Raw genomic sequence first — 14,865 nt, 5'->3', positions numbered from 1 at the left:
ATCAAGGCCTATATTATTTTCTATTGATTTAATTAATTAAATAATTATTTAAATCCTTTATCAAATTAATTATTTATAATTTGAACCTTGATTTTAAATTATTTATTAATTTAGATACCAATTTATCTTAATTAATAAATATGCCATAATTTCTCTTTTCTTCTCAAAATTACATAACTCTGTGAAACTATCCAAAATTGACTTGGTCAACTTTGATAATTCTAATTGATAATTAAATCAATTAATTGAGACTATCTAGATGATTTTATCCAGGGTACAGTGGGGACCGTGGGCCTATGAAATCAAGCTCCAATAAGTTATCATAAATCTAATAAATAAATTTACTAACTTATTAATTCCTCGTGATTCCACTATAAACTCGGAATTGCACTCTTGAATTCATAGAACGCTCTATAACAAATATAGATACGCTATTAATTATCCATTGTTACAACCATAATTGCCACTCCTCTATAGACAGTCTATAATGAGATGGGACTAAAATACCATTTTACCCCTCATTGTATTTTATTCTTAAAACACTTAGTTCCTTGTAAATGATATTTCAGTGAACTAATTTAATTAATGAAATGAGATCTCTATCATTTAGCACCTTGAACCAAACTAAAAGGAAACCATCATTTCGCTTCTTCATCAAAAGTTATAGATGTTCATATCTATGATTAACACTCCCACTCAATTATACTACCGAGTTCCCAAGATATAAGTATGGGCTAGTCCGTAGGGTAAGCTGGTAACGAACAAGTCAAAGAATTCAAATAATACAATCAGTTAGAATACTAACCACTCAAAATTGAGATTGAATTGACCTATGGTCAACTATATGATATGACTAGAATGGATAATAACAGTATGTTTACTTATCCTATCAGCTGTCAATATCGGTCTTGTCCGATGTAACAAATACATCTGATCTTATCTACTTTGCTAATGTTCTAGAAATAACATAACACTACAATGTGTAAGTAGATCATATCATAGATTGGCAAGTCAGTGTAAATCTTGTGCACTGACTAATCTTAGGACTAACTTATTTTGAACATATAATCATATTTATATGCCACTGTGATTACGTCACTATAAATACGATTAGCTATATGCTCGGGATTTAATAGAAGTTTATATTAAATAAATAATCATGAAAATAAAACATGTGAGCAAAGTGATTGACCAAGTCAAAAAATTATTTCTATTCTTTTATTGAAAATAAATGAGATTACAAAGAAATTGGGTTTTAATTAGGGCATAAAACCCTAACAAACTCCCACTTGCACTAATTGAAACTAATGCCTTAGTTCTACTAATCCCATTTTCTTGATATGCTTATCAAATGTAGCTTCTGGTAATGTCTTTGTAAACGGATCTGCAAGATTGTCTTCAGACACAATCTGCATAACCTTCACATCTCCACTGGCCACATGTTCTCGAATAATGTGATACAACCTTTCTATATGTTTACTCCTCTTGTGAATTTGAGGTTCTTTCGAGTTGGATATCGCTCATGTATTGTCACAAAACAACACAAGCAATTTATCCATTTATGGAATAACACCAAGATCCGAATAGAACTTCTTTAGCCAGACTATTTCTTTAGCTGCTTCTGACGCGGCTATGTAGTCAGCCTCCATGGTGGAATCTAAGATTGCAGACTACTTTACACTTATCCATATCACAGCTCCACCCCCAAGAGTAAACACCATTCCAGAAGTAGAATTCATGTCATCGACATCAATTTGAAAATCTGAATTGGTGTAGCCTACAGGGTTCAGAACACCACCCTTGTAGACTAACATATAATCCCTAGTCCATCTTAAATACTTCAGGATATGCTTAACTACTATCCAATGTTTCGGTCCTGGGTTTGACTGATACCTGCTCGCTACTCCCACTGCATCACAGACATCCGGTCTAGTACACAACATGGCATGCATCAGACTTCCAACTGCAGATGCGTAAGGAACTTTTTCTCATTGCATCTTCCTCTTCAAGAGTCTAGGGAGACTGTTTCTTTGAAAGATGAATTCCATGGCGGGACGGTAAACGTCCTTTCTTGGAATTTTTCATTGAGAATCATTCAAACACTTTATCTATGTAAGCTGCTTGAGATAGAGCTAAGAGTCTGTTCTTTCTATCCCTGATGATCTGGATACTTAGAACATAACTTGCTTCACCCAAATCCTTCATCTAGAATTGAGTGCTCAGCCAATTCTTCACATCTGATAATTTCTTAACATTGTTTCCAATGAGTAAGATATCATCTACATAAAGAACCAGGAATACCACTATTTGATTTTCCTTCAGTTGGTAAACACAAGGCTCATCAATATTTTGTTCAAAGCCATAGGTCTTGATTACTTCATCAAACCTAAGAGTCCAGGAACGAGAAGCTTGCTTAAGTCCATAAATGGACCTATTCAACTTGCAAACTTTTCCTTCTTTTCCAGCTACTTTAAATGCTTTTGGCTAATCCATATAAATGACTTCATCAAGCTTCCCATTAAGAAAAGTTGTCTTGACGTCCATTTTCTAGATCACATAGTGGAGAGCGGCTGCTATGGATAGGAGGATGCGAATGGACTTGAGCATGGCTACCAGACTAAAAGTTTCCTCATAGTCCATGCCTTCTCTTTGGGTATAATGCTTTGCCACTAATCGAGCTTTATAAGTCTCGATATTTCCATCAACACCTCATTTCTTCTTGTAGATCCACTTGCACCCAATGACCCTAAAGTCACAAGGTGCTTCCATAAGATCCCAGACGAAATTTGAGTACATGGACTCCATTTCCTGTTTCATGGCTTCGAGCCATAGTTCCTTTTCAGGGCTAGCCATTGCCTGTTTGAAAGACAACGGATCATCATCACTGGTGTCACCAACATTCATATTGGTTTCACCATCCATTCCATAGCGAACTGGGTTCCTAGAAACCCTCCCACTACGACGAGGCTCCATGACTGTTTGCTCAGGAACAGTGGTACTTTATTCATTTAAATCGACTTGCATCGGTTGGACATGAAGAGTGAGAATTTCATCATCAACTTGCATTAATGATGATGGAACATTGGTTAGAGTCAATTCTTTAACCATCTCCTCTAAAACTACTTTGCTGCGTGGTTTGAAGTTTTGCACATAGTCATTTTCCAGAAAAGTGGCATTCGAAGAAGTAAACACTTTCTTTTCTGAATGACTATAGAAAAGTCCACCCCGAGTACCTTTAGGATGGCCAACAAACATGCAAAATTCAGTTCGCAGTTCTATCTTTCCTTCCTTTTTCCTCAGAACGTGGGCAGGACACCCCCAGATTCTATAATGGCGTAAACTAGGTCCTCGACCATTCCAGCATTATAAAAGTGTTAGATGGCACGACATTGAGAATTTCATTCGCGGTTTCAATTGCATGTCCCCAGAATGAAGTTGGTAGAGGTGAGTAACTAAGCATGCATCGAACCATTTCCAATAAAGTTCTGTTCCGGCGTTCCGCTACACCATTTTGTTGCGAAGTACCTGGGGCAGCAAGTTGTGATAAAATCCCAAGTTCAGTTAAATGATCTTGGAACTGCATATCCAAATATTCTCCACCCCTATCAGATCGCAATATCTTTAACGTTTTACCTAATTGGTTCTGAGCCATTGCTAGGAATTCCTAAAACTTTGAAAATGTTTCTGATTTCCTATGCATTAGGTAAAGGCATGAGTATCTAGAGTAATCGTCAACGAAAGTGATGAAATACTCAAAACCATCCCTGGCTTGTACATTCAAAGGTCCACAAACATCTGGATGCACAAGTCCAAGTGGTTCTTGGGCCCTATCACCCTTTGCAGAGAATGGTCACTTGGTCAGTTTGCCTTCTAAACAAGATTCACAGATAGGTAATTCACCTAAGGTGAGTTCCCTCAAAGGCCCATCCTTTGTAAGTCTTTGAATCCTATCATAGCCAATGTGACCTAGTCTCAAGTGCCATAAATTTGTCATATTATCGGTATTGGTCTTTTGACGTTTATTGATCCTTGGTTTAGCTACTTTGAATAAATCATTGTTAAGAGTGAGGGGTTTGTTAGGTTGCAGAATATAAAGCTCGTTTTCCAAACATGAAATACACAATTGTGAACCATTGAAATAAATAGATATATTAGAACTTGTGAAAGTCATAAAAAAATTGTTCTAATTGCAACATGGAAACTGAAATTAAATTTCTACTAAAATTCGGAATAAAAAATACATCATTTAAAATTAAGTATATATTTCTGAACTTCAGATGAGCTCTTCCTCTAGCTTGGACCGCAACGAACGCTCTGTTCCCAACTCTAATCTTTAAGCCGCCTTCGTCCACTTCCTTCCACGATTCAAGAAGTTGTAAAGAGTTGCAAACATGGTTGGTAAATCCAGAATCAATAATCCAAACAGATTTATCATTCTCTAAAACACATGTTTCTAAGATAAATGAACTATAATCAATACCTTTTTTTCAGTGCTAGAAACTTGGGGCAATCTCGCTTCCAATGCCCTTTCTCTTTGCAGTGAAAGCACTTATCTTTACCTTTCTTGTTTTTCTTGTTCTTCCCCTTAGGCGTCTGTGCATTTGGTTGTGCACTCGTCTTTGCAGCCTTTGCAGGCTTGGGGTTGTTGTTTTGTCCACCTTTCCTCTTATTTCCAGCTTTCGAAGACGAAGCTTGGTTAGCTTCAGTCTTAGTTAGATCAGCAGCAACAACAGTAGTCTTATTTTCTCCTCCTTTACTAGGTCCACCCATGATAGGTTCAAAAATCCGAAGCTTGTTCACGAGCTGCGTCAAACCACAGTTTAGTTGATCACAAACGTGCGGACACGGTGCCATTCGAGCATTCACGGTGTCATCACGTATGTGCGGAGACAGTGATATCCAAGCATTTATGGTGCCATCACGAACGTGCGAACACGGTGCTCGTTCTGGGGATCCCTCAATCATGACAAACACGGAGTTGTCACCAATCAACTCTTTGTTGATATTCTGCTTCCAATTAAGGAAGTTTTCTCTAGTGAGTTTCTCCATCGAAAGTTGAGAAATGATGGGAGTAGACACAGATACTACTTAACTTAAAACTACAAATTATCAATAAAATATAAATCAATCACATTTGCTCAATAAAACTTCTATTCACAAAATTTCAAGAAATAGCACAACATATACCAAAAGTATGTAAGATATGAGAAAAAATACCAAAAACAATCATATCTCTATTTCTTTAGGTTTTTAACTAATCTATGGTATTTTTGTCCTTGGCGAAAGTCAAAAATACCACTAGTTAAATAAAGTTGTAAACTTATTTAATAATGGACATCATTATTAACAACTTACTATTCAATCACAATAAGAAAACAAAATCTCTTATTTTATGAGCTAGACCCACGGTTTCGATAATCATAGATTTAGTCCTAGTAGTCACTGTTGGGGTGAGCCTAGTAGAATTTTGACCTATAATTATCTATCTTTCAAAATCTAACATTGTTAAAATAACTAATGAACACCTTCTGTAAGGGGACAAATCAAAGCATCTCGAGACCCCATTAAGACATTGACTGTGTTAAACCAACGGTGGAGATCGAATAAAAATTCTTAAAATAAGCTCATTATTAAATTAAAAAAATAGTATTTTTATTATTATTTTTTCAAAAATTAATGATTGTTTCTCCAAAAAATTGTAAGATTAGAATTTTTAAAATCAAAGTCCTATAATTTCCTATTAATTCTAAAGTGTCACATTGAAACAAATTCAATTAATCTATATTTAATTTGTTGCTAATCAATATTTAGATTTAACTAATATAATGAACCTATACAAGTAAGTCCAACTCAGATAAATAGGCCTTAACAATTGGCCTTATATGGAGGAGGGTTGAGTCCAGTATGTCGTTCCCACTACAAAGGCCCCCAATCTTCCATACAAGGTCCAAAGGACACGAATTTAAATCTTCGTATTATTAATTGATTAGGCCAACTATAGTCATGTAAAGCAAATAGGCATTTACAAGTGGAATCACCCACAAAAGAGGAATTTAAACTTTACATTTTCTAATGGGCCCAAATAAAACCTATCATTTTATGAATATTTTATTTGGCAAAAACCATATATCTAACAAACATATGGGCCACTATATGCATCTAAGCTCAATTGCAAAAATACCACATATAGTGCAAACATATATGTTATAATTGGATGGGCCTAATCATGTTACTATATGAGCAATTCTATGAATTTATGCAAAAATACCACAATTAATTATCTAGAATTTATCAAAAAATTTGAATTAATTAAATTTTTACAAAAATAAGTCAATTTAAATGAAATTTATCAACAATTAACAAAAGTTAATTTAAATGAAATTTATCAACAATCAACTTGGTTTAGGTTAATTTGAAAAATATTAATTTAATTTAAATAAGATTTATCAACAATTAACCAAAGTTAATTTAAATCCCATTTATTAAAAAATATTTTATTAATTGGTTGAAAAAAAAATGATATTTTTTAAGATTTAACCAATTTTAAATTTTAAAATCAATATCTTAACTGTTTTTCAAAAATATCTTGTGTTGTTACAACTATAAGCAAATATTTTAACCATTTAAAAAAAATATATTAATAGTTATAACAATCCTAAAATATCTTAAAACAGTTAAAAAAAAATTAAATATCCATGAAAATATATAACTAACAAATTTCAAATAATTTAAATATTAAAAACAATAGAATAAACATTTATTTATATTTTCAAATAAAGATTTAATAAAAATATTAAGTATTTAAAAGAAAATATATTAAATATCTGATATATTAATTCTAATAGTTGTTAGTCTATTTTTAAATTTGAATTTGAATCTTTGTAAAAATATCTAATCATTTAAACCTCAACCAACAAAATATCTTATTTTAAAAAAAAAATTTAAATACAAAAACAAAAATCTGATATTTTTTACTTTGATTATAAATAATTAACTTTCACAATTTTTTTTTTAATTAAAAAAATTGGGATGCAGGTACTATTCAACGTGGCTGCAAAAACGTTTTCTAATTAATTTTTACCATTAAACCAAAAACATTTTCTAATTAATTTTTACCATGTTTTACACAAAATAAAGCATATATAAAAATTAATGGCATAGAAAACACAACAAAATAACCTAAAAATTACTAATAATCACGTAAAATCAATATGTTTCATAAAAACATGAAAATCCATCCAATTATTCAAACACATCAAATAATTCAATTTTTAACATGTTTATGCATGAAAATAAAGATTACCAAAGTCTCAGATACCAGTTGTTAGGAAACTTACAAGATCTTTATTTATTTTCATGTAGATCTAATATTAAACAAATTAATATGAGATAACCTAGAACATATTTCTAAAATTGAATTCAAAGAGAAATAATGATAAGAATACTTACATTATATCCAGTGGAATGAATAAGTCATTCCTTCAATTTCTCTAACCCTTGTATCTTTTCTGTTGCAGAGTATTACCAAGAAACTAAACCGATCTTCAATTTTCTTCACAGTCTTACAAAGTATCCTTAGAATCACCTAGACTAGAGTGAGAAATTCTCAACACATGAGATAGATACAGAGAGAAGAAGAAAGAAGAACAATAAGACTTAGAAAAGGACTTATGTTTAGAGAGAATTTAAAAACTATCAGAAACTTGTGTTTTTGATTTCTGAACTTTTTTTTATCTCTCACTTAGCTCTCCTTTTATAGACTCAATTAGGCCATTTAATTTAATTAAAAAATTAATAAAATAATATCCAATTAACAACCCTAGGTCGAAATTATCATGGGCTTTAGGCCCGTGAAATTTCCCATTTGATATAAGCCCATTGGACTTAAAATCAAAGCCTGTATTATTTTTTATTGATTTAATTAATTAAATAATTATTTAAATCATTTATAAAATTAATTATTTATAATTAGAACCTTGATTTAAACTTATTTATTAATTTAGATACTAATTTATCTTAATTAATAAATATGCCCTAATGTCTCTTTTCTTCTCAAAATTATATAACTTTATGAAACGATCCAAAATTGACCTAGTCAACTTTGATAATTCTAATTGATAATTAAATCAATTAATTGAGACTATCTAGATGATTTTATCCATGGTATAGTGGGGACCATGGGCCTATGAAATCAAGCTCCAATAAGTTATCATAAATCTAACAAATAAATTTACTAACTTATTAATTCCTCGTGACTCCACTATAGACTTGGAATTGCACTCTTGAATTCATAGAACACTCTATAACAAATATAGATGCGCTATTAATTATCCATTGTTACAACCATAATTGTCACTCAATCCTCTATAGACGGTCTACAATGAGATGAGACTAAAATATCGTTTTACCCCTCATTGTAATTTATCCTTAAAACACTTAGTTCCTTGTAAATGATATTTCAATAAACTAATTTAATTACTGAAATGAGATCTCTATCATTTAGCACCTTGAACCAAACTAAAAGGAAACCATCATTTCACTTCTTCATCAGAAACTATAGATGTTCATATCTATGATTAACACTCCCACTCAATTATACTTCTGAGTTCCCAAGATGTAAGTATGGGCTAGTCTGTAAGGTAAGCTGGTAACGAACAAGTCAAAGAACTCAAATAATACAATCAGTTAGAATACTAACCACTCAAATTGAGATTGAATTGACCTATGGTCAACTATATGATATGACTAGAATAGATAATAATGGTATGTTTACTTATCCTATCAACTGTCAATATTGGTCTTGTCCGATGTAACAAATACATCCAATCTTATCTACTTTGCTAATGTTCTGGAAAAAACATGACATTACAATGTGTCAGTAGATCATATCGTAGATTGGCAAGTCAGTGTAAATCATGTGCACTGACTAATCTTAGGACTAACTTATTTTGAACATATAATCATATTTATATTCCACTATGATTATGTCACTATAAATACTATTAGCCATATGCTCGGGATTTAATAGAAGTAGTTTATATTAAACAAATAATCATGAAAATAAAACATGTGAGCAAAGTGATTGACCAAGTAAAAAAATTATTTCTATTCTTTTACTGATAATAAATGAGATTACAAAGAAATTGGGTTTTAATTAGGGCATAAAACCCTAACAATGTACACGTCGCCACCTCAGCTCTCCAACTCATGGCTGGTCCAGCTTTTCTTTCCCTTTACCTGCACCACGTAACACCCCTGAGCCAAGGCCTAGCAAGAAAACTTAAACATGCTCATAAGCAATGAATAACACATTTCCATAACATAATAGACATGCTAGCTGTAATAACCTTACTCACGCACGTATACCATTCATATAAATGACTACAGCGTCATATGGGACCAAATGCCTTAAATAAATGATTAATTGATTTATATTGGGGCCCATTGCCCAAGTACATGACTAATAAGTCACACTGGGGCTCAGCGCCCTAAGATCTGGGACTAATAAGTCACCCCAGGGCCCTTTGCCCTATCCTCTGTATAACCAGCCTTAGAGTTGGTCCAGCATACCTGGCACTTTAGTTTTCTACGACCATTGGGTCAGTCAAGCGTTTAAGGCGCTCCTGATTAGATCTAATCATATCGACCGGCACTCAGGGCGCTATTTCCTCCCTTGACTCATAAGTCAATGATTTACGACCAACGTTCAGCGCTTTTGTCATTTTTGACTAATAAGTCAATGCTTTTCTCAAGTATATAATGCTAACAGACATTCATCATATATCAAATATCCATATACAAAGCATTCAACATGCTTTAATCAATCATTCACAAGCATAATCATAATCATGCCCATTTACAGGGGCCAATGCTCAATCAAAACTATATTCAGCATTTAGGCCGAGCCCTAATCATGTATGTCACATAATAGGTGTAGTTTTCTTACCTCAAGTCCGAGTATAATGTAAAATAAGAACGACCCTCGAGCACGACCCTAATCTTGAGCCCTTAGCGGTAACCTGGTCATAACCAAATATAGAATCCCGTTAATTACGAGAAAATAAAGGCTTCCGGACCAAGTCCTAGCCTCTGGGACCTCAAATTCTTCCAAACTGAGTAGTAGATTCGACCCTGAGCCTTTAGTTTAAAGTCTCGTCATTAAAAACCTAAAGTTGCCAAGGCAGGCCGCGGCATGCCTCCCAGACAGAAAGCCCCATGTCTAAAAAATCAAGACACGGGTCACAGGATGCCTCCCAGGCAGAACCGCCTCTGTGCCTTGTAACCAGTGCTAAACTCGCTAATCGAGTCATTTGGCCAAAATCGTGTAACTAGGTATGATTAGTGGTTTTGGGATTAAAAAATTTGGTTAAGATGTAACGTTTCATTAGAATGTTTACTGTATACATTGGGATCCCAAAAATATAATTTCAGAGTCTACTACAAGAAAATATTTACAATAGGCCGATCTAAGCGGCAAAACAGGGTTTAACCCTAGTTCCTCTTTCAACCCTCGGCCGTGGCGGTCGAGCAGCCGCATATGTACACTTCGTCACCTAAGCTCTTCAACTCAAGGATGGTCCAGCTTTCTTTTGCCTTTACCTGCACCACATAGCACCCGTGAGCCGAAGCCCAGCAAGAAAACTTAATATGCTCATGAACAGTAATAACATGTCATCAAATCATAAGGCACACGCCTAGCAGATATAGCCCTATTCCAGCAGGCAAACAAATCCACGTAATGTTGAGTATAACACATCAACCAATGACCATAATAGTCATCCAGGGCTTTTAGCCCCAAATAGATGAGTGACAGTTGTACTAGTCATTGAGGTGGGTTCTGTTCCCAATAGCCATGTGACGATAGGGTCACTGGGGCTTATAGATAAGTGATCCTTTCACTAGCTTATACAAGGTAGGTATCTGGTGAAATAGTCACTAGCATAAACCTGTCGAATAGATAAGTGATCCTTTCACTAGCTTAGATAGGATAGGTGCATGATGACTAGTCACCAACATAACCTTTCTCGTGACCATAGAGTCATAACCCTAGAACATCGTTCCCTAGCCATGTGACAAACAGTCACCTAGGCCTTAGGCCTTGGCTCTGAGTAACTAGTCCTAGACTAGCCAAGCGCTTATAAGTTTCATCGACCTTAGGGTCGGTCCAGCATTAATACCCCATATGAGTCATTCAATGCTGATATCGATTAGATCTAATCCTCATTCAGCCCCGCGTTCAGGATGCTAATACCATTTCTGACTCTTAGGTCAGTGTCCCTGACTAGTCAGTGCCATATACAAGTAAACAATATTCGCTAGCATTTAATATGCAATCCATGTCCACATTTATCAACCAGCATGCCTCAACAACTATCATACATGTCATATACACGGGGTGCAGTTTTCTTACCTCTGGTTCGAGCGAGAATTAGAACAAGAACGACCCTTGAGAACGATCGATCCTTAATCCTTTAGCGGTCACCTAGTCATAACCAAATACAATATCCGACTAATGAAAATCAACCAAGATAGGGTCTTGACCTAAACCCCACTCTCGGGACCTCGAAACATACCCACACGGTGAGTAGATTCGATCCCGGACCTTAAGGATTGAAACCCTGAGCCAAAAACCCTTAAAAACACTCAAAACAGGGTTCTGAAGAAACAAGGTAGCGCTACAGCGCTGCCCTCCTAGCGCCCCAGCGCTCAAGACAGAACCAAACCGCCCTAGCCTCCTCTGAAGGTAGCGTTGTAGTGCCCTACACTAGGCGTTGTAGCGCTACCTTCAGTCAGCAACTGCCCAGAAATCTCTTCCTTCGATTCCACCATTTCTAAGCCAAACCAAAAGCTTCCAAACATCAAATTAAGTCCCAAATGAACCTAAATACCATCCTCACATGTCCCAAACATCACAACCTCAAGAACCCTAGCTAAAACTCCAACCAATTCCCAACTTTCCAACCCAAAAACCAGCTGGAACTTAACTTGGAAAACAGAGCATAAGCAAGAGTTCTAATGGCTAAAAACTCACCTCAATCTCAGCAACACACCCTCTTCAATGGTGGAGCATAACCTTAGATTATCCCAGCTTAGTTCCTTGGCTTGATTCCTCAAGAAGAAGCTTGAAAATTCATAGAGAAATGAGGGAGAAAACCTATCGGGAGAGAAGGAGAAATGAGACTCTGTTTTTGTTACTCTTCTACAGCCTTAATGGCTGATATAAATCCTTTGGGGGGAAAATACCTAAATGCCCTCAAGTCTAAAATAAAGCCTTAATAGCCACCAAGGGAAAAACCGTCTTTTCGCACCTATTTCGTTAATCATAATTAACACCCTCCAATTCCCGCTATTCTCAATAACCTCAAACATCAATAAATCATATCCCATTACCCTTTAATTCCCGGTAATGCTCTAATCATTAAAATCACCCTGAGACTCACCTCGAGCCTCGAACTTAAACCTGTTATGACCAGACCGAACACTTGCATTTCATGATCGTCTCATGCCGAAAGGCTCGAACAAATCCACATATAATGTGGTACCATTCATAACTCACCCACATGCACGAAAATACGCAATCACACCCTCAACAGGCCAAATTACCAAAATGCCCTTATAATTAAAAATACACCCATATGCATGCATGTATCATCATATTATAATATAAATCACATAAACATGCATATGATCACTAAATAACATCATAAATCAATTATGGCATTCCCGGCCTCCTAATCAAGGTCCTAACCCTTATTAGGAAATTCGGGGCATTACATGGGCCGCAGTGCCCAGGAACAGGTTCGTGGCATGACCATGCGAACCCAGAAATCCCTATTTTCCTCAGCCCAAAATTCACCAAAAATCAATACCAAACATCACATCTCAATCCCAGCAACAAAACCCAGCTTAAACACACTTAAAACACCACCAAAACTCAATCCAAAAACCTTGAACTTTCAAGCTCAAGAACAACTAAAATCACAGCAAAATACCAACTAAAATAGAGTTTGTAATCTTTACCTCAGTTGTGAATTCAATTTTGATTAGCTACAACAATTCAATCCTAAAGCTCAAGCTTTGAATTCCCAAACCTAAGCCTCAATAATTCTTTGGTTTTCTCCAAAAATTCAGACCATAAGAGAAGAGAGACAAAGATAACAATTGAGAGGGAAAAAGTGGAGGCTAGGGTGTTCTGTTTATTCCTTCAGCCAAGGGAAAAGGTGACTAATGACTAGTTTTACCTCCCAAATGACATATATGCCCCTAACCCTTTGTCTTGCCTTCCTATGCCATAAGGGAAAACTTGTCATTAGCCAATTGTCCTATTTATCATAATTAATGTCTCACAATTCCAGTGACTTCTAATATCCTCAAATAATTACCAAATAATTTCCCATTACCCGCTCAATCCCAGTAATGTACTAAGTACCAAATTACCCCTAGGCTCACCCCGAGCCCGGTATTGACCCCGTTATGACTAAACCACTAACTTGCCTCCTAGGATCGCCTTGTGCCGAGTATCTCAAATATATCCACATATTAATGTGGTCTCACACATATATCACATATATGCACAAAAATATACAAATATGCCCTCAACAAACCAAAATTACTAAAATTCCCTTCTAATAATAAACGGGCCCACATGCATGAAAATTTATTCATATAATAATATAACTCACGTAATCATGCATATAATCACATAATAACACATTTAACCAGTTATTGCCCTTCTGGCCCCTAATCAAGGCACTAAGCCATATTAGGGAATTTGGGACGTTACAATGTTAGACTTGCACATATAGGTTTTAGTACAATTAAATGTGGTTTGATTAATTGTGATAATGTTGAGCATGATAAATGTGAGCTATGTGTAAAATCTAAAATGGTTAAGAAACATTTTCCTAGTGTTAATAGAAATTCTAACTTATTAGATTTGATCAATAGTGATTTATGTGAACTAAATAGTATGTTGACTAGAGGAGGAAGCATATATTTTATTACTTTCATAGATGATTGCTCTAGGTTCACATATGTTTATTTGCTTAAGAAAAAAAAGATGAAGCATTTAATGTGATTAAAACATATAAAGCGGAAGTTGAAAATCAGTTGGAAAGGAAAATAAAAGCACTTAGAAGTGATAGGGGTGGTGAATATTTTTTAATTGATTTCAACTTATTTTGTGAAGAGCATGGAATAATACATGAATGTACCACCTCATATACTCCACAACAAAATGGTATACCGGAAAGGAAAAATAGGACATTTCTTGAAATGATAAATTCTATGCTATTACATTCAAAATTAAGTTTTAATTTGTCGGGTGAAGCTTTGTTATTCGCATGTCATATCTTGAATCGTATTCCTATTAAGAAAAATAATATTTCTCTATATGAGTTATGGAAAGGAAAGAAACCAAATATTGGTTATCTTAAAGTGTGGGTTGTCTTGCTTATTGCAAAAGCACGGATCCTAAAAGGACCAAGTTAGGTTCAATGGCTTTAAGATGTGCATTTGTAGGCTATGTCTTAAATAGCAAAGCTGATAGAGTGTTAGACTTGGAGTCTAATGTTATAATTGAATCAAGAGATGTTGACTTATTCAAGAACATGTCATGTGACGACAAAAATCAAAAGAACATATTCAAATTAGAGAGCCTCAAGAGGAGACTCCTAAAATGGTTGATGAGCAACTTTTATTGCCTGGAAGAAGCCAAAGGATTAAGGACTTGGGATCAAGTGAAAGTTTCTCTCAAGTGGAGACATTATATCTAGTATAAGGAAATAATGAATAATTTACATGGAAATTTCCAATAGTACTTCAAATAGAAGATGATCTCAAAACTTTCAAAGAAGTTATGTCCTC

Source organism: Humulus lupulus, chromosome 1 (assembly GCF_963169125.1).
Source record: "Humulus lupulus chromosome 1, drHumLupu1.1, whole genome shotgun sequence".
Lineage (NCBI taxonomy): Eukaryota > Viridiplantae > Streptophyta > Magnoliopsida > Rosales > Cannabaceae > Humulus > Humulus lupulus.
Note: the sequence above shows the minus strand (reverse complement) of the source record.